We start from the raw sequence: 19,576 nt of genomic DNA on the forward strand, positions 1-19,576 counted from the left end.
TTTTGATTTAATGGTTTTTTTTTTTTTTTTTTTTTTTTTTTTTATTTTAAAATTGGGGCCGTCTATAGACTGTTCGTCCATATCCTTTTTTTGTTATTTTATTATTTAGATTTTTCGCACCAAGGATAATTGAAATAATATTATGAATTTTAATTAATTGTGGTCCATCACGCCATGGACACTTTTTTTTTTTTTTTTTTTTTTTTTTTTATATATATATATATATATATGTGTATATGTATATTTAATAGAATAGAGTATAATATGTTATACATATAATAAATAAATATATACATTTATTGTTTTATAAATTGCATAATAATAATATTAATGTTTTGAACGGTGAGGTCCCAGTCGGTGTGGCGGCCAGTAGATCCGACATTTTCCGATTTCCTTAGATTTTATGCTGCTCCACCCTTTGCCTTTAGATGTTGTGACATTGGCTTGGTGGAGAGGGGTCACTCAAGCTGGGTGGAGTTTCTAGGTTGTTAAAAAGACATCGTTCTGTGTCGAATCTACCCGCCATGTGGCTTAGGACTTTATCGTTCCTGTCTTTTATAGCCATTTTTATATTATAATCTCTTATGTGTTCGGTTGACACCTCCGTGGCTCTTTTTATGAAGCTTGCCACAGCGTCTCCATCAGTGTCAGTGTAATAGACACAGGTGTTAGTGTGCCGGGATATGGCTACAACTGCATGAGGAACGCTGTCATGGATTGCCAGCTTGATTTAATGGTTTCTTATCGGCTCTTGTCATTTTAGTTCTGCATGCCATTGTAAGACGCGCGATGTGTTGCGAGGAATGTGTTTTTCGAATAAGTCCTATAGTCTTTTTTACTGCTGTTCATAAGAATCCCTACCCGCCATCTACAAAATATGATTTTATTTTTATGGAAACCATTTAGCAACCCGTGATGCACTGCCGCTGGGCAGTACTGGGCTAAATGCAGCTAAATGTATGAAAATACGACGTCTAGAGGCGTGGTGTGCGGCGTGGGGGAACGAAAATTTTTTAAAGTGTGCGTGACCTTTAAGTATGTGTAATTCATTATAGGTGACCTACGAATAATAAAAACTAAGGAAAAGTAACCCGTCAAAAATCATGCTCCACAATACATGTCAAAAAAGTGTACCTTAGCCTATACACATTTTAATACATTTGCAATATTTAGGTGACCTTGAGCGGTACTAGGCTGACGTTACATGATAGATCAAAAGGAACCAAATTTAAAACGGTAATAGTATGGGAGTTACAATTCCTTAGTTTTTATTATTCGTAGTAGGTGACAGTACAAATGTCTGATACCTCTACGGTGACAGTACAAAATGCCACTGCTTGTATGAGAAATCGATCGTCTTGAAGCGTACTCTCTGTGGCTCGACCTAAACTCATACGTCGACAGGCGTACTGTCGTATCGCTTTTTAACATTTTTTAAGAACTTACGTCTATGGGCGGCACTGTCCGTCAACGTGTTAAGATCCAATAGCATTGCTTCATTGACATGAGCTTGCCGTGACATCGCTTAACGCAGCGATTCTATTGGATCTTAAAAACACATTCCTCGCAACACATCTCTGGTGGAAACGAAGCCTAAGGGTCAATTTATAATAGCGCAGAGTCGAAGCGAAGCGAAGTGAATTCCCAAAAACTGAACACCGAAAATTCAACCTTAACTCCAGAGCGTAACGCATACATTACCCCTGCGAGGCCAATCAGCGTTGGTCGGGCGTATTCACGCGAATTCGCGCGGATGCACGCGCCTTTTTAAATTCTCAGAAGTAATAAAGCGCGTTAACGCTTTGTAGCCTAGTAAACGAATGATTCTGATTGGAAAAGTCGAAAGCAGAAATTTTGAGTTTGGTACCTTGTTTAGACTAGTTAGGAGATAAACATACAAAAAGTCCTGATCCCTCCGAGGTGAGCCCGATGGAGGTGGGGGGCAAAGAAGGTCCCGTTTTTTGGTTTTTTGCTTACTCATCATAAACGGTGCTTCGTACGAAATTATCTTGTACTACATAATAAAAGCTGATTAAATTCTCTACAACTTTGTCGTTATTGAGTTACAGCCTGGAGACAGACAGACGGACATACTCCCATATTCTCTACAACTTTGTCATTTACAGTTTGTATCTATTTCCAATCATTGCCTCGCTATCAGCTTCTAAAATTGGCCGAGTGTGTGTTTTAGGGTTTCGTACCGAAAGGGTAAGGGTTGTCCGTCTGTCTGTCCGTCTGTCTGTCCTCAAGTTTGCCATATACGATTACTTTCCAGAAATCATTCCTAACCAGCAACACTATAAATTGATGCAATAATATAGGGTGTTTTTTTTGTGATTTTCTCTTACCTTCTCTTCATTAACTTTTTTCTCCCATGGTTTAGAGATTTTTCGTCATACAATAAAATGTTTAACTTTTCAAGCCCTTTCATTTGGAGTATGTCTCAAAGTGGTACATTAGTTTGGACGATATCCCCCTCCTTCTTTGAAAATTAATTATTAATTATTTATTTTATTTAAATTTTATTTTTAATTATTAAAGGTTAAATATAACTAAGTATTTTGTGAACATTTCAGCCTACCTTATGCCATGATAGATATCGAGCAAAAAATTGCAAAAAAAATCAAGTTTGTTGTATGAGAGCCCTCCTAAAATATAAAAAATTATTTTGTTTTTAGTATTTATTGTTATAGCGGCAAGAGAAATACATAATCTCTGAAAATTTCAACTCTCTAGCTATTATCGTTCTTGAGTTACAGCCTGGAGACAGACAGACGGACAGACAGACGGACAAACAGATGGACAGACAACAAAGTCTCAGTAATAGGGCCCCGTTTTTAACCGACTTCCAAAAAACGAGGAGGTTATATATTCGCCTGTGGATATTTTTTTTGTATGTTCGACCTCTACTCCGCCGTTTGTGAACCGATTTTCAAAATTTTTGTTTTGTTATATTAGGTTTCACTCCAATTTGGTCCCATTTTCACAAAAGTGGTGATCTGATGATGAGATCCATGAGTAATCGAGGGAACTCCTCAAAATTTATATGGAAACATATGGTGATTTTGGTTTTATGAGAAACATCCTAAGCATATGCTACCAAAACGCAAGATTTTGCACCAAGGTATGGTTCCGAAGATACCAAGAGAACTCCGGATTCCTTATAGATACAAGTTTGGGGGTATATGCTTCAATGCAAATTACATTCATCATCATCATCATCATCACTACCATGTCAGAGTCACCAATGTCACAACTCACATGGTTGTATATGGATACAATATACACACAATACCATAAAATATCATCAGTCATCACGTTATGTCCTAATTTATTTGGTATATTTCAAAGCGATTTTGATATAAAAAAATATCCTTAATGTTGTTTCATAATATTGTTTCAAAATACATAATATTTCAAGTACCACAAAATTGAACATAAGTAACAAATTCAACCTTTACTCCAGAGCGTAAGGCACACATTTGGGTTGGACTGAAGGAAACGAGACACTATGGAAAAAATACTTAGTTAACCTCTTATAACCACCCCTTTTGAATATAACTATCGATAGGGGGCGCCAAGGGGAGCAAAAAAGCTCAGATAAACTTTTCTCAAAAATCAACCCCCGGCCAGTTACAGGTCGATACAACGATATCAAAATACTTAGATACGACGTATGCCGTCAAAACTGTAGCAATGTTTTTGCATGCAAAATGTGTATCGAGAAAATATTGTCTTTTTTGTCTTACAGTAATCTAATAAATATCATATGCTACTTTCTCTTTCGCTCATTTTACGCTTCGCTTTGATTTTTCTCTTAAAATGGAAGACAATAATTTAAATATTAATAAAATCTTAGTAATTTTGAAGTCGGTGCCAGTTCCAAAAGTTTCAAATATTCTGTCAGAGAACTAAAGGTTCAGTATCTGGTACCGACTTCAAAATGATGAAGATTGAGTACAGAAATAGTTGAAATTTAGCCGAATTCGGAAAAAGGCACTATTAGATAGGAAAAATTATTTAATACTTTTTAGTTCATATTATAAGGATGTTATTACTGTTTTTACCTTGGAAGTCGATTTTATTTTTTTGTTAAAAATAATAATTACCCTTTGGGTACGAAACCCTAAAAAACACACTTTTGAAAATCAGTCAATTTTAGAAGCTCATAGCGAGGCAATGATTGGAGATAGATACTAAGTGTAAAAGACGAAGTTGTAGAGAATTTAATTAGCTTTTATTATGTACTAGAAGAGAATTTCGTATGAAGCACCGTTTTTGATCAGTAAGCAAAAAACCAAAAAACGGGAGCTTCTTTGCCCAGCCCCAACCTCCCTCGGGCTCGCCTGGGAGGGGCCAAGACTTTTAGTATGTTTATCTCCTAACTACTCTAAACAAAGTATTAAAGTTAAAATTTCTGCTTTCGACTTTTCCAAGCAGACCATTTTGGGCATTCGTTTACGAGGCTATTGGAGTTAAAGTTGAATTTGTTATGTTCAGTTTTAATAATTCGCTTCGATGCACTTCGACTGTGCGCTAGTATAAATTGACCAATGGATTTATGTACCAAAGTCCGCGCAAACGCGCGGACCGCTACACCGCGAGATCTATTATATACATTTCCGTTGTCTGGTACCCGTAACACAAGTCCTTCAGGTACTTAGCACGGGGACAGACTGACGTGGTGTGAAGCGTCCATAGATATTATTATTATTATTTAAGCCATTGAATGTCAAGTTTATGTTTCGCAAATACCAAGACAGTAAATACACGTAAATACTATGATTACACTTATCATTACGTGCTGTGAGTGCTCTGACGTCGGCCCTTATCACCACGTCACTATCAAGCATTTTAACTGTTGTCATATGACAGATTATTTTAATGCAGACAATAATAAAAATACCAATGATGAAAAACTCAAAGCAGATAATATGTTACTACCGCGCGCGTTGTGAAGATTCAAATACGGCCCAATTGAGCCGTTTGTTGTTTAGTCTGCATCGAGCGCAGTCACGAACGTGCTGCGTCTTGTACATGTACCTAAATAAATTGAAAATGACGATGTGCGTGTATCGAAAATGTACCTACTAATTATGACTAGAAAGTAAACAAAACACATGGAATTTTAAACTATGTTTTTTAATACCTCGATTATTTACATTTTCAATTATTTTTTCGAGCAATCTGGAAAAAATCGAATTTTCGCCATAGCTCAGGCGAAGAAAGAGACAGCGATACGATTCGACGTTTAAAAATAGAACTGTCTCTTTTATGTAAATTGTTTTTCGTATCTTTTGTTTCACTTATCTGTCAAATTTGTCAATGTTTGCAATTTTGAATTTGAAAATTGTTCGGAAGAGATTAAAGCCGGAAAATAGTATGGACGTAACATATCTGTATAAGTAGAATATCATTGAAAAATACTAAAAAAACATAACTGTATCAAAAAATTGTTGTGAAACCAAGTATTTTGAAAAAGGCTACCGCAGTAGTTTATGTAGTAGTTAAAGTGTAATATTTTAGGAGTGTCTGGCAAGTAACTGTAAAAAGTATCTTCTAAGCTTCAACTTTCATAAAAAAAAGTATCTTATAAGAATTTTCAGCTTTTATATCAGTACAATGACGATGGTCTGACTGTCGCTAGCTCTTGGGTCGGAAAAATATAATGCTGAGTTTACATGCTTGCCAAGGCTTGACTAGCGTCAACAAGCACAAGCGTGTAAAGAGAGTGTCTGGCTTGACTTGCGTGAGCTTGCGGATGCTTGTATCCGATCCGGAGTAGTGTCGGTTTTTGGACACAGATCAAAAGCCGCTTGCGGCAAGCGCTTGCGACGCGTTCACACGTTGCCGCGCGCTTAAAAGGTTAAAGCAAACGTAATAGCCGACACAAGTTGGGTGTCCGCCATGATTAGATGTTCTTACGCAATACACTGACGTATTCACAAGCGTGTTTAAAATGACTTCCAAATGCCAAGCGAGATTTGTGGACGCTTGTGCCTTGTGGATACTTGTCAAGCCTTGGCAAGCATGGAAACGCAGCATAAGAATTCCACGTGGAATGGAATTTCGGCGCATAGCTGAAGTCGTAGGCATGGCAGTAAAGTAATACAATAATGGTAATGTACGGTTTTTCAGTCACAATAAAATTATCTCTATGATACGAAGCTATACAATTATACAGGGTATAATAAAACTAAGTGATAATACTTTAGGGTGTGTATGTGTTCCCTATATAGAGTTCACTGGGAAACTAGCACCGCTGAGAGAGCAATTTTTTCCATATACATAAATATATGAGCAAATTCATGACGCTGAGGCCTTAGATGCAAATCCCAGAAAAAAAAAATGCTTTTTCTGCGCTGCAACTTTCAATTATAAACGAACGTGGGCGGGGGCGCTGCTGGTAAACGAGAACTGTCATAAATGGCGTTTTTGTATGATGACAGCGTTAGTTCCTTTTTTCGCCACGTGCATTTAAAACCTTGTCGAGCTCTATGGTTATGGTTAAATATGGCGTCTTAATGGCGTCCATTTTTAACTTTAAACAAAGATTTGACATTTTGCATTGTAGTTAAAGTTATAGTTAAAGTTAGTTGGTGCAACCCAACCTTAGCATTGTTACAACCTGTATTTAGTCATAATTGCACTAATTGCAACAACTATATCATATTACTCGAATAATGAAACAGAAGTTACGAAGTTAGTTCCGAAGTTAGAGTTTATTGACGTGGACACTTATCCTGTTAGTTCTGCGGATAGAAGTCAGTTATATTCTATTACAACTCAGTAAGTGATACCAAGCTTATAACTTCTTTATTAGGAGCTAAAGTAAAAGACCAAAATAACGCGGTTTCTAGGGACTAGACGCTGTTCGAATTAAAAAAAAATAACATTTCAAGTGAGTGTGACTTAGCAAATCTTATATAATATATAAAATTCTCGTGTCACAATGTTAGGCCGCGTATTCCTCCGAAACGGCTTTACTGATTTTAACCAAATTTTATATGCATATTCAGTGGGTCTGAGAATAGGCTACTGGGTACTTTTTATATTGATAAGTGCATTTGTTGAATAAATAATAGTAAATTATTACAACTCGAGACTGACGGCGACCATTGTTTGTGCGACGGGATAGCGATGGACGTTGCCATGGTGACATACTTATTTAGTCACTTCAATAAAATAATATGGGCGAAATCCTTACTAACATTTTAAATGCGAAAGTGTGTCTGTCTGTCTGTCTGTTACTTCTTCATGCTCAAACCGCTGAACCGATTTTGCTGAAATTTGGCATGGAGATACTTTGAGTCCCGGGAAAGGACATAGGATACTTTTTATCCCGGAAAAATGTACGGGTCCCGCGCGATAAACGAATTTTGGCGCAACGGAGTTGCGGGCGTCATCTAGTACTTTATATGGTAAAGAAACGTTTGCCGGGACAGCTAGTACTTATATAAGAAAATCAATTAATAAGAAACCATTGCATTTGGTATCAGTCGAAAGTCGAAACTATTTGAACGGCAAGTGGCAACTAAGGCTCAATAAGGATGTTTGAAATTCTATTTGTCACCAGGTGCCGCTATATTGTAACCTTAAGGTCTATCGTGTCAAACTGCTGTCATATGTCATGATATAGCTGTCATGTGTCACGATAATATTATGCCTATTTGACACGATAGACCCTAAGAGCGGCACCTGGTAGCAAATAGAATTTCAAACACCCTTGTATATTGTGTCCGCACGTCAGATAGTTTTGACGGCTACACAGCGAAATCACAAGCAAAGTTACGTACAATTGCTTGTGATCTCTAGATGTAGCCGCTAAACCTCTACCTAACTAACTGTAACTGTGTAACTGCTCGCATAAACTAGAGCCTAGCCTAAGCCTAAGCCACCAGATGAGGCGTTTTACGCGAGAAGTGTATAAGCGTATTTGGTACGTGGGAGAGCCATGCTTCGGCACGAATGGGCCGGCTCGACCGGAGAAATACCACGTCCTCACAGAAAACCGGCGTGAAACAGCGCTTGCGCTGTGTTTCGCCGAGTGAGTGAGTTTACCGGAGGCCCAATCCCCTACCCTATTCCCTTCCATACCCTCCCCTATTCCCTTCCCTTCCCTACCCTCCCCTATTCCCTTCCCTTCCCTACCCTCCCCTATTACCCTATTCACTATTAAAAGGCCGGCAACGCACCTGCAGCTCTCTGATGCTGCGAGTGTCCATGGGCGACGGAAGTTGCTTTCCATCAGGTGACCCGTTTGCTCGTTTGCCCCCTTATATCATAAAAAAAAAAAAAAAAAAAAAAATAAGCGCGTTTCAATTTCTTGCATTCAGATACCGCGTTTTACGCGCGTTTTTACGCTATAAACATGGACTCGAAGTTATCACGCTCCAATCAAATACGTCCATTCACCACGGACTCGCGCGTATTCCAGGACGCTGCAATGGCACCCAAACAATGTATCTCGAGTCTCGACTCGCGCGTCGCTGGCGCGTTTCACGGGCGAGTTGAGAGTCATTGTTTTACGCGCGAGTAAGAAAACGCGCGTAGGCATCTGTAGCTCTACCATGAGTTTAAAGCTATAGTTTTTGTCGATTCTCGATACCGACTACGTAAATTTTTAGTATGGCGATTTTAGTTCCGCAAGTGACCACTAGAGGCTCTGTAAAATTTGCCATACTAAAAATTTACGTAGTTGGTATCGAGTATCGATAAAAGATATCGCTTTAAACTCATGGTAGAGCTACTGGACGCGATATATTATGTAGCTCTAGTATCTCGGGTACGCGCGAGTAACTCAATCGCGCGTAAAACGCACCATCTGGACAGGCTCTAAAACTTTCAAGCAACTCTACTCTCTAGGGACTATATCGTATACAAAATACCCAGAAAACCGCTCCACGAGTATAATTTATTAACTTCATAAACTAAATTGTAAGCATATTTACTGCAAACTTCGTCAGCGCCGCGCCGGTATCGGAGAAAATTCTAATTCGATTCACGTCAAAACACTGAAAATGCTCAATATTTTGCGCTGCGTCTATTTATAACTTATCAATGTACACTTGGATGGCTCTTTGAGTGTTTGCAACGACGTTTAAGGTAAAATAAAATCAAATATCAAAGAAATTAGTAGAGCCTGAGCTATTTCTTTACGGAAAAGCACTGCTTTAAACTGTGCTTATGTTGTGTTAGGAATTAGTAATAATAATAATAAACGTTTATTCCACACTAGATGTCCGGCTTCGCTCGCGTAAATTAGGAATTTTACGGAAACCGTACATTTTCCCATAAAAAATAGCTTATGTCCCTACTCCCTTCACTTGGTCTACTCTATATCTGACATCTGTGCTTAATATTGCCATAAAAATTGCTCCAGTAGTTCGTAATTTCTAATATTTCCCCCGTTTTTCCCTCATTTCCTGAGTTTCTTCGGTCGTATTAGTCTTAGCGTGATAATATATAGCCTATAGTCTTACACGATAAATGAGCTATCTAACACTGAAATAATTTTTTAAATCGGACCTGTAGTTCCTGAGATTAACGCGTTCAAGCAAACATACTCTTCAGGTTTATAATATTAGGTAGGATATATTTTTTTTAAATTATCGCTTGACAAACTCGAGTCTCGATCTAAAAGACTATGAAAAGTACCTATAACAGGGTCATTATAGGCTCATAAGTCATAACCATGGAACGATGCATGGTATGATATGGTAGTAATGATGATGATGAATGTAATTTGCATAGTAGCATATGCTTTCCGTTCTTAAAATAACGCCGAAACTCCCAAACTTGTATCTATAGAGAATCAGGAGTTCTCTCAGCACCTTCCGAACCACGGTATACCAGGTATACCTCGGTGCTAAATCTTACTTGTTGGTAGCATATGCTTAGAATACTTCTCACGAAACCGAAGTCACCACATGTTTCCCTATAAATTTTGAGGAGTTCCCTCGATTACTTATGGATCCTTCATCAGATCACCACTTTTGTGAATATAATTACTAAACTGGGATGATACCCTATATACCAAAAGAAAAATTTAGAAAATCGGTTAACAAACGGCGGAGTAATCGTTGAACATAAGAAAACGAACATAACACCTCCCTCATTTTGAAAGTCGGTTAAAATTGTAGCCTATGTGTTATTCTGATGTATAAGCTATATTATTGTAAAGTTTCATTAAAATCCGTTCAGTAGTTTTTGCGTGAAAGAGTAACAAACATCCATACATCCACACATCCATACATCCAAACAAACTTTCGCCTTTATAATATTAGTCACCTCCCCCATTTTGAAAGTCGGTTAAAATTGTAGCCTATGTGTTATTCTGATGTATAAGCTATATTATTGTAAATTTTCATTAAAATCCGTTCAGTAGTTTTTGCGTGAAAGAGTAACAAACATCCATACATCCACACATCCATACATCCAAACAAACTTTCGCTTTTATAATATTATTAGGATGTAAACACATTAAACCACATTACAAAGATTACGCAAGGGAAAAAAAAACATTAAGGAAAAAACAATAAAAAAGAATTAGGATGGTTAACTACGATGCAATGGGTAGAATGTTCTAAAAACATATTCTATAATTTTATCATAAAACTGGGCCAAACAAAATGTTGACGTGGTATGCCATGCCATGCTTCGGCACAAATAAGCCGGCTCGACCGGAGAAATACGACGTTCTCACAGAAAACCGGCGTGAAACAGCGCTTGCGTTGTGTTTCGGCGAGTGAGTGAGTTTACCGGAGTCCCAATCCTCTACCCTATTCCCTTCCCTTCCCTTCCCATCCCTACCCTCCCTCCTTTCCCTCCCTCTCCTATTACCCTATTCCCTCTTAAAAGGTCGGCAACGCACCTGCAGCTCTTCTGATGCTGCGAGTGTCCATGGGCGACGGAAGTTGCTTTCCATCAGGTGACCCGTTTGCTCGTTTGGGGGGTTATTTCATAAAAAAAATGTTCCTACAAATTTTACAGTACCTAGTTATTTATTACAATACAATAACTAGAATCACGAAATTTGTAATCAGTAATTTGAGTCAAATCGCTGTGAAAGGATAGTATAGTTTATAAATTTATCAAACTGTGCCTAGAAATAGTTTACTGCAAAACTTTAGTTTTGTGTCTACTATTTTGATTTGATTTATCGCATTTTCTAATCAAATAATGTTTTTTTTCTGACGTAAATGAAAAACATTTTTGTATTATTTCTAATTTTATAAATTAAGGTTGGGGTTGGGTTGGGTTTTTTAAATTAAGGTGCTTGATATAACCTGTTCAGTGTAACATTAAAACAACAATGTGATTACTTTCAGATTTAAACCGATAGTTATATTGTCGGGACGTTTTTATTAGATGACCACTTGACAGTTCTATCAGGGGGGGATTGATTTCCTTGCACCCCACCACCCCCACCCCAGGGGGTCTGCTTACAAACCACTCAGGATTTCTATCTTATATTGAAAATGCTTATCGGTTTAAAGCTTAGGCCAAACCTACGCGACCAGGCGACTGCGAAGCGGAGCGTCAAGTTGTCAAATGTGTTTTTTGTATACAAAACACACATTTGACAACTTGACGCTTGACAAAGGTTTTTAATAATAATATTTACAATATATATTCTATGAAATGTTTTTAAGCTATTCCTGTAAGATTTTAATAGGGATAATTCGTACTAATACTTGCCAGCATGCCTGTTCCCCAAAATTTTACGGTTTTGGCACAGTAAACTAGAGCAGACAAGAAAGCGGCAGGCAAAAGTAAAAGCGTAGTATCTATATGTATACTGTTCTTAGAAGGTAAAATAAGAGTAGAGGTGAGATTTAAGAATTTAAATAAATCGTTTTAAATTTTGATTTTAACTTTAGTTTGAGCTGTTAGGTTTAATTAATATTGTGTATAATGGCTAATTAAAACGCATTTCATCGCATCGTCACCTTGCAATATGAACCTACCCTACCTTTGTCACAGAATATATATTAGTAGTACGAACCTTTGTGCAGCTGATTTCTGCGGACAGTGACTAGACATTGGACAAGCAATTATGGGCTTTTAGTGAAGCATGTGTGTGTATGTGTGGTCCTTTGACACTCCGATTGCTTTGCTAATTGGAACTTGATACCATTACAGTTATTGTATAACAGGAACTGATATGGACACGAATTTCAAAGAAATGTTTAAATCTAATAAAGATCGAATGATGAGAAACAGCTATAAACTATAGTTTGATGGACACGTCTCGAAACTATCTTTTGGTGAGCGACAGGCTGAATTTTTACATAATGCATGAACCGTACATTTTGCCAAGTTAAAATCAGTCCGTCCTTACTGGGACGTATACGGATTATAAGATAGAAAATAAAGTGAGTAGAGTTTAGACTCCGTTTCTTTTACTCTCCTTACTTTCTGTAACAAAGTAAATTGATGCTAAAATTTCAATATACATAGTCAGAACAATTTAAGGTGGCACCAGTGGTCATTGACCTATGTAGTCTAGGAGTTAAGCGAAAATACTCGTACTGCATTCTGTTAAGTAAAGAATAAAAATGAATTCTTGTAAAAAAATCGACTTTTATAGTTTCATCGGAAAACGTCTTGGTTACCTCTTCGTAAGAAGTAAGTCGCCAATAATAATTTATGAATTTGAACTTTGAAGTGATATAATTCACACTGTGTTCATATCGTGTATGAAAAATACGATTTCACCCTAGACTAGAAACATCTGTCACTTCATTGTCAATCGCGGGCTAAATAAAAAAATGACAAGATTTTTGACAGGGAGTCAACGACCGCTACAGACAGAATTCCGCGATTTGAGAATAGTGGTTTCATCAGCATTTTCCTCGATAAAACACATTTCCATTATCGGTGCGATAGATAGGGTGTATAGTAAATATTGTGATGGGTTTACGAGGCGCGCGCGCACCTGTACAGCGTGAAAAACGCAACAGCTGTTTATTAGTTTACCTCAGCGGGGCTAAAATGGTCGCTTTGAAGAATCATGATATGAATCATAACATGATTCATTTTTCTGAAATCGCAAAATGCAACTCTGCTCGCAATTCATTTCTGTATTTTTGTACTGATTTGACATTTGTCAGTTTGACAGTTTTGACATTTGTCAGTTTGACAGTTTTGACAATTCATTTGCTGAATTGATTGAGAGGAATTGCTAAATGTGACCATTTTAGCCCCGCAGAAATTCTAGCAAAAATGTTGTATATTATATCAGAATCATGTTTTATGCATGGATAGAAAAAAATCGTGCACCTAATCCTTATAACAAAGAAGCAATGTATTTATACGTTTTTTTATAGTAGTGTCGCGCGGGTTTTTATTAATCAGAGGTAGATTTAAAAGATGTATACCTACTTAATTATTAAAAAAAACTCAAATGATTTATCAAGCCTACAATTATTCATCTAAATAATACCAATAATTTAGACCGCTATTTATTTATTTCAGGCAGCCCGACGCCGCGAGCGGCAAATTCAATTCAATGTTTATCTGATAGTAAATAAAGTTCAGTTTTGAATGGCTAATTAAAAATGCATCGCATTGTTCCACGCGTCACGTTGCAATGGTGACCGACCTTTACGTGTAACGCACTATTAAAAAATCAAAGTAATAGTTTGATAGCTTCAGTCGGCGCGGTTATGAGTGTGCTAATGGTTATTTACAATGAGTTTCTAAAATACTAGAGTAGCAATGTCTTACAAAAGATTCTCAGAAATGCGTAACCACTTTTTTGTTCAAAAGACAATGTCAAGTCATATATTCGTTATGTCATTATGTATGTGAGATATGCCTGCAGGCATCTTCGAAGTGGCAACGCGTTGCTACCGTAAACTTCCAATCTAGTTACGTTAGTAACATAGAATATCATTGGTTATTTAAATATTTACGTTACGTCGCGGCCATGTTTGTTTTTCCACGTGACGTCACACCTTAAATCAAGCGTTTGTTTTCAATTTTAGGGTTGGTAAAAACTATGACGGTGTCGGTCATCTGTTCATCCGCCATGTTTCATTGAAACCAGGCCTTTTACGCAGGAGTAATTTTGTAGTGCCCAAGTGTGTGCGCATTTCACAAGAGATTTCACAAGAGTATTTTCTGTTCCTTTACTCTCATAAATCAGTGAGACGAACGACCGACACGACTGGCAAGAGATCGAGACTTCTTACATGCCCCTCCGACGCATGGATCATCTTGCTTTTTAGACAAGGTTAATCTACATTATTCTAACCAAACTTGGAAACAACATTTATTCCAAATTCCAATGCGGGAAACAAACTTACGACATAGGCATAGGCCACTGAATCACAGAGGCGTAATCTGCCATAATATTATAATTCTGTAACTAGGAGCACAACTAGGAGTTCTTATTGACGTTTTTTCGTATAACACGCATAATTTAACTAGGCACCTAGTTCTAAGAAAACTCTATACAACGCAGGTGCCAAGTTAATTTCTACGTGCTGTAAATCATGAGTGCCAAGTTTATATTATTGCTGGACGAACGCAAACACGTTTATTAGTATCACTGGAACTAGTTACGGATTGCTATTCTAGTTTACATCGTGTCTATATAATTAGAATTTTCTTTCGTTTAGTACAATATACTTGTTTTGTCAAACTCCTCCGAAACGACTGATTTTAATGAATCTTTGTCGTAACTAACCTAACTAACTTGGATTTTTCTTATAGAAGTTGAGAAAACTCACCAGTCCATTTTCTCCTTGAAAACATCACTTCATCTCGCGTACCGGCAAGCTACTGATGTTATCACTATGACGGAGTGATAAGCTATCACCACAGTATACACAACATACAGTAGACTCCACTTCCATGAAAACTATAATTCGTGTTACTTTATTTTACTGAGAGCGTAAACAAACAAGGCAGAAAACCGACTAACGTTGAACTCTTCGACACGAAATGAACCAATGGCAACCAATTCCCTAAAATAAAATATCCCATCGAATATAAAGCCTCCTTATTGAACCATGACGTGTCAATGAGATGCACTTTTAAATGAACTCAAAACTGATATGACCTATCAGTTTTGTAGTATTATTTCCTAAACAAAAATATTGCAAAATTCACATTAATTTGACAGACTTGTTACCCGTGCTATTAACCCATCAACTACTAAGCGGCACCCGGGTGCCGCATAAAATTGAAAATCTATTGTGTCTGCGATTCCCACTGTCTGTCACTGTCTGTCTGTCTGTTCCAATTTACACAGAGTCCGGAGACAAGCTAGCGTGCATTTTGCTATTTCAAGTTATCTGATACGCTGAGGTCTGCATGCGCAGTGGGACAGTCTAGTGTCAAATGTGATGAAAATGATCTACTGTTATCTATATATATTTCATTGTGCTACGGCGTTTTGGGCCGTAAATTTAATTGATTGCTCCAGTGTAAGCAGTGACAGGCTCGTATTTGTTCACGATAACAACCGAACACATGTGTACTTCACGTGCAGGAAAAAAACATGTTTGATGTTAATGAAAAGTCGACTGAAAATATTATATTTCAGTGGCTACTTTGCTTGTTGAGCTTTAACATAATATATTGTCTGTTGTTGTTTCTTATCCTAAGCCACGCCGCCGGCGATCTACTCTTTCACCGTTTTACATATTTTTGATCAGGTCACGTGTCCCAATGCGAGCTTTTAAAATGGGGACTAAATCAAAATTGACGATTTTATAATTCATTTTTAAACTTGAGAAAAAGCCCTAAATTGTATAGGAGCTCCCCTTAAATATTAATGTTATTTTGTTTTTAGTAGATATTTGTTGTTATAGCGGCAACAGAAATACAAAATCTGTGAAAATTTCAGAAGTCTAGCTATAGCTGTTCTCGAGATACAGCCTGGAGACAGACAGAGATACGGACAGACATCGCAGTCTTAGCTATTACTAAGACTTCGATGTCGGTCCCGTTTTTACCCTTTGGGTACGGAACCCTAAAACTAACTTGGCGAAGATTCCGCGTCGTCCCTTTTCACCTGGCAAATGAAAGACGGGCGTGAGTGTGAACAGAGAAAAGGACGATATTAGATTTTTTGCTTTACATTTTTTACCCCCACCAAAAAACTGGACAACATCGCTAAGGAAGTTACTTATTTTGTACAGCTAGTGTAGATTGTTTCAACTTATAGCTCAAAGCCAATCTTTAATATTATGTTCTATGTATTTCGAAACAAGGCAATTTACAAACGCCTTGAAAGAGTTGAAAGCGCTCACATGATGAATGTTTGACGAAACCATTGGCTGTTTGAATTATAGCCTAAGGTAAACGCACATAAATTATTATGAATTACGAGTGTATTTTTCAAGATCTGAATCGCGTTTACGATGTTATTAACGATTTTTGATCTAGAAGAATGTAGGCTGATTCTGCTAAACAGCTGTGGTGTGGTAAATGGTATTTCGTAAAATGTGAAACCAACGTGAAACGCGATCTGATAGGTCAAAACTTTTAATAACTTTTTATGGCATCAAAATTCAATGACAGTAACTTGAAAGTTTAATTAAAACACCAGAATTGGGATTCTATCGAATGCTTCAAACCCATACTTATAATATTATAAATGCGAAATTGTGTATGTCTGTCTGTTACCATTACACTCCCAAACCGCTGTACCTTTTATTTTTGCTGAAATATGGAATTTACCCAGAAAAATTTAAGGTACCCCGCTCGATAAACGAGTTTTGGCAGAACGGAATTGCGGGTGGCATCTACAGTATCCTATATTTCATAGTATGTATCAATTATCTCTATAAAATAATTATTATTCAGGGTTTACTGTCTTTGAATATAATGTGACTTTTCCAATGTGCCAGACAAAGACAAGTAAACTTTGTATAGTTATTTGCTGTGTAAATATTATTTTTTTCTTATTACAGGGGTTATATGTTTTGTTGTAACAATGTCTTGAGTAGTACAGTAAACCCTAAACACTTTCAATTTACCGCAGTCGTAAACAGCACTCGCCTTTTACGACGTCGGTAAACTCCGTCATCACGGCCAAGGACGTACTAGAACCCAATATTCAGGTATTTTGTCGTTTATACGCCCGCAACTGCGCCAAAATTAGATTATCGCGCGGGAACCGTACATTTTTACGGGATAAAAAGTACCCTATGTCCTTTCCCGGGACTCAAAGTATCTACCTACCGAGTTTCAGCTAAATTGGTTCAGCGGTTAAGGCGTGAAGAGGTAACAGACAGACAGACATGCTTTCGCATTTATAAATATTATAATTAAGTATTAGTATTTTATTATAATTATGTATTAGTATTGAACGCCTCCGTGGTCTAGTGGTATAGAGCGCGGCTCTTGACTCGGAGGTCGTGGGTTCGATTCCCGCGTTGGAAACATGTTATTTCCAAGTTTGGTTAGGACAATGCAGGCTGATCACCTGATTGTGTGACAAGTAAGATGATCCATGCGTCGGATGGGCATGTAAAAAGTCGGTCCTGCGCCTGATCTCTCGCCGGTCGTGTCGGTCTTCCGTCCCACTTAGTTATAAGAGTAAAGAAATAGAGAGTGCTCTTGTGTACTGCGCCCACACTTGGGCACTATAAAATTACTCCTGCGTAGCTGGCCTGGTTTCAATGAAATCGGCCATCGTCACCGAAACCGGTGTGGGAGCTATTATTATTATTATTATTATTAATAATAATTGTTAGTATGGATGCGGATTTTGTCGTTTATACATAACGCATCCGTGGTCCGGTGGTTAAGACTGTAAAGTAAGGGTCAATTCAGACTGCAACGCGATGCGTAGATGCATTTCTAATTTTATATGGATTTGACAACTTTGCACGACGTCTCACGCAATTGAAATCTGTCAAATCCATACAAATTTAGAAATGCATATTATCTACGCGTTACGTTGCGGTCTGATTTAACCAGCTCTTGACTTGCGGCCTGTCCACATCTCCACATCACGACGACGTCAACGTGGAACGTCAACATTACACGGTAGGTTTTGCTGTCAGTTTTACCACAGTCATGACTGTGACTGATGCATAACCTGTCGTGTAATGCAGTGACTGATGTTTGCATGAAGTTGATTGACGAAAATCTGGATATCTGGATTTTTGCTTCATGCAACGTGTTGTCACATCTGACAAAATAGGAAAAAAATTAGAAACCTTTGAAAATTTTGGCTTTGACTGACATAAAACTGAAGAGAATTGAGTTACCGTCTAATACGAATGGTATTAGACGGTAACTCAATTCTCTTCCGTCAGTCCATCAGTCACCATCAGTCAAACATAATTAATGATTGACGGAATTGACTTGTATGATCGTATAATGGATGCCGTAGGTTCGAATTTCGCGTTGTGATAATGTAGTTTCCAAGTTCGGTTTTGACAATGCATATTGATCATTCTGATTGTCTGACAAGTAAGATGAACCATGCGTCGGATGGACATGTAATAAGGTCGGTCCTGGATCTCTCACTAGTCGCGTCAATGAGTTTCTAAAATACTAGAGTAGCAATATCTTACAAAAGATTCTCAGAAATGCGTAACCACTTTTTTGTTCAAAAGACAATGTCAAGTCATATATTCGTTATGTCATTATGTATGTGAGATATGCCTGCAGGCATCTTCGAAGTGGCAACGCGTTGCTACCGTAAACTTCCAATCTAGTTACGTTAGTAACATAGAATATCATTGAGTCGCGTCGGTTGTGCAAGGCCCATGACCCATCCCACTGGGTTATGAAAGTAAAGGAAGATTTATTGAATCTAGGCCAGGAGTAATTTTATGGCCCCCGGTGTATGCGCACTGCGCAGAACACAAGAGCGCTCTTGAGGAGTGAGCACACTGAGACGGGCTGTGCCGGGGCGCATCGCAAAAATCCGCCTCCATACAATTTGGACCCCTTGGAATTACGCCGAGATGTAGCTTCACTCTGCATCCTCTATCGGTTGTATCACGGGGAGTGCTCTGAGGAATTGTTCGGAATCATACCAGATTCCGAACAATTCCTCAGAGCACTCCCCGTGATACAACCGATAGAGGATGCATAGTGCTCTGAGGAATTGTTCGGAACAATACCAGATTCCGAACAATTCCTCAGAGCACTCCCCGTGATACAACCGATAGAGGATGCAGAGTGCTCTGAGGAATTGTTTGGAATCATACCAGATTCCGAATAATTCCTCAGAGCACTCCCCGTGATACAACCGATAGAGGATGCAGAGTGAAGCTACATTTCGGCGTAATTCCAAGGGGTCCAAATTGTATGGAGGCGGATTTTTGCGATGCGCCCCGGCACGCTGAGCCCCGGCACAGCCCGTCTCAGTGTGTTCACTCCTTTGTACTCCAAACGGACCGACAGAAATGAAGAATAAAAGGTATAATGTGTTTGTATTCAAACAAAGTGCGCTGTTCTAAATGTGAACCTGTTACCTTACAGCTGTTACTCGTAAACTCCAATTTGTAGTAAAAACAGCATTCGCGCAAATCAAAACACGACCGATCATCGATAATATTAAGATTATATTTAAAAGTGTGAGTCAGACCCGCAGAGTATC

General features: G+C 38.0%; 1 protein-coding gene across 2 annotated transcripts in view; it reads right to left on the reverse strand.

The window, feature by feature from the left end:
• LOC121737305 (high affinity cAMP-specific and IBMX-insensitive 3',5'-cyclic phosphodiesterase 8) overlaps window positions 1-19,576 on the reverse strand; it is a 225,531-nt gene that overhangs the window by 113,651 nt on the left and 92,304 nt on the right. The window lies entirely within an intron of this gene.

This window comes from Aricia agestis, chromosome 20 (genome assembly GCF_905147365.1).
Source record: "Aricia agestis chromosome 20, ilAriAges1.1, whole genome shotgun sequence".
NCBI lineage: Eukaryota > Metazoa > Arthropoda > Insecta > Lepidoptera > Lycaenidae > Aricia > Aricia agestis.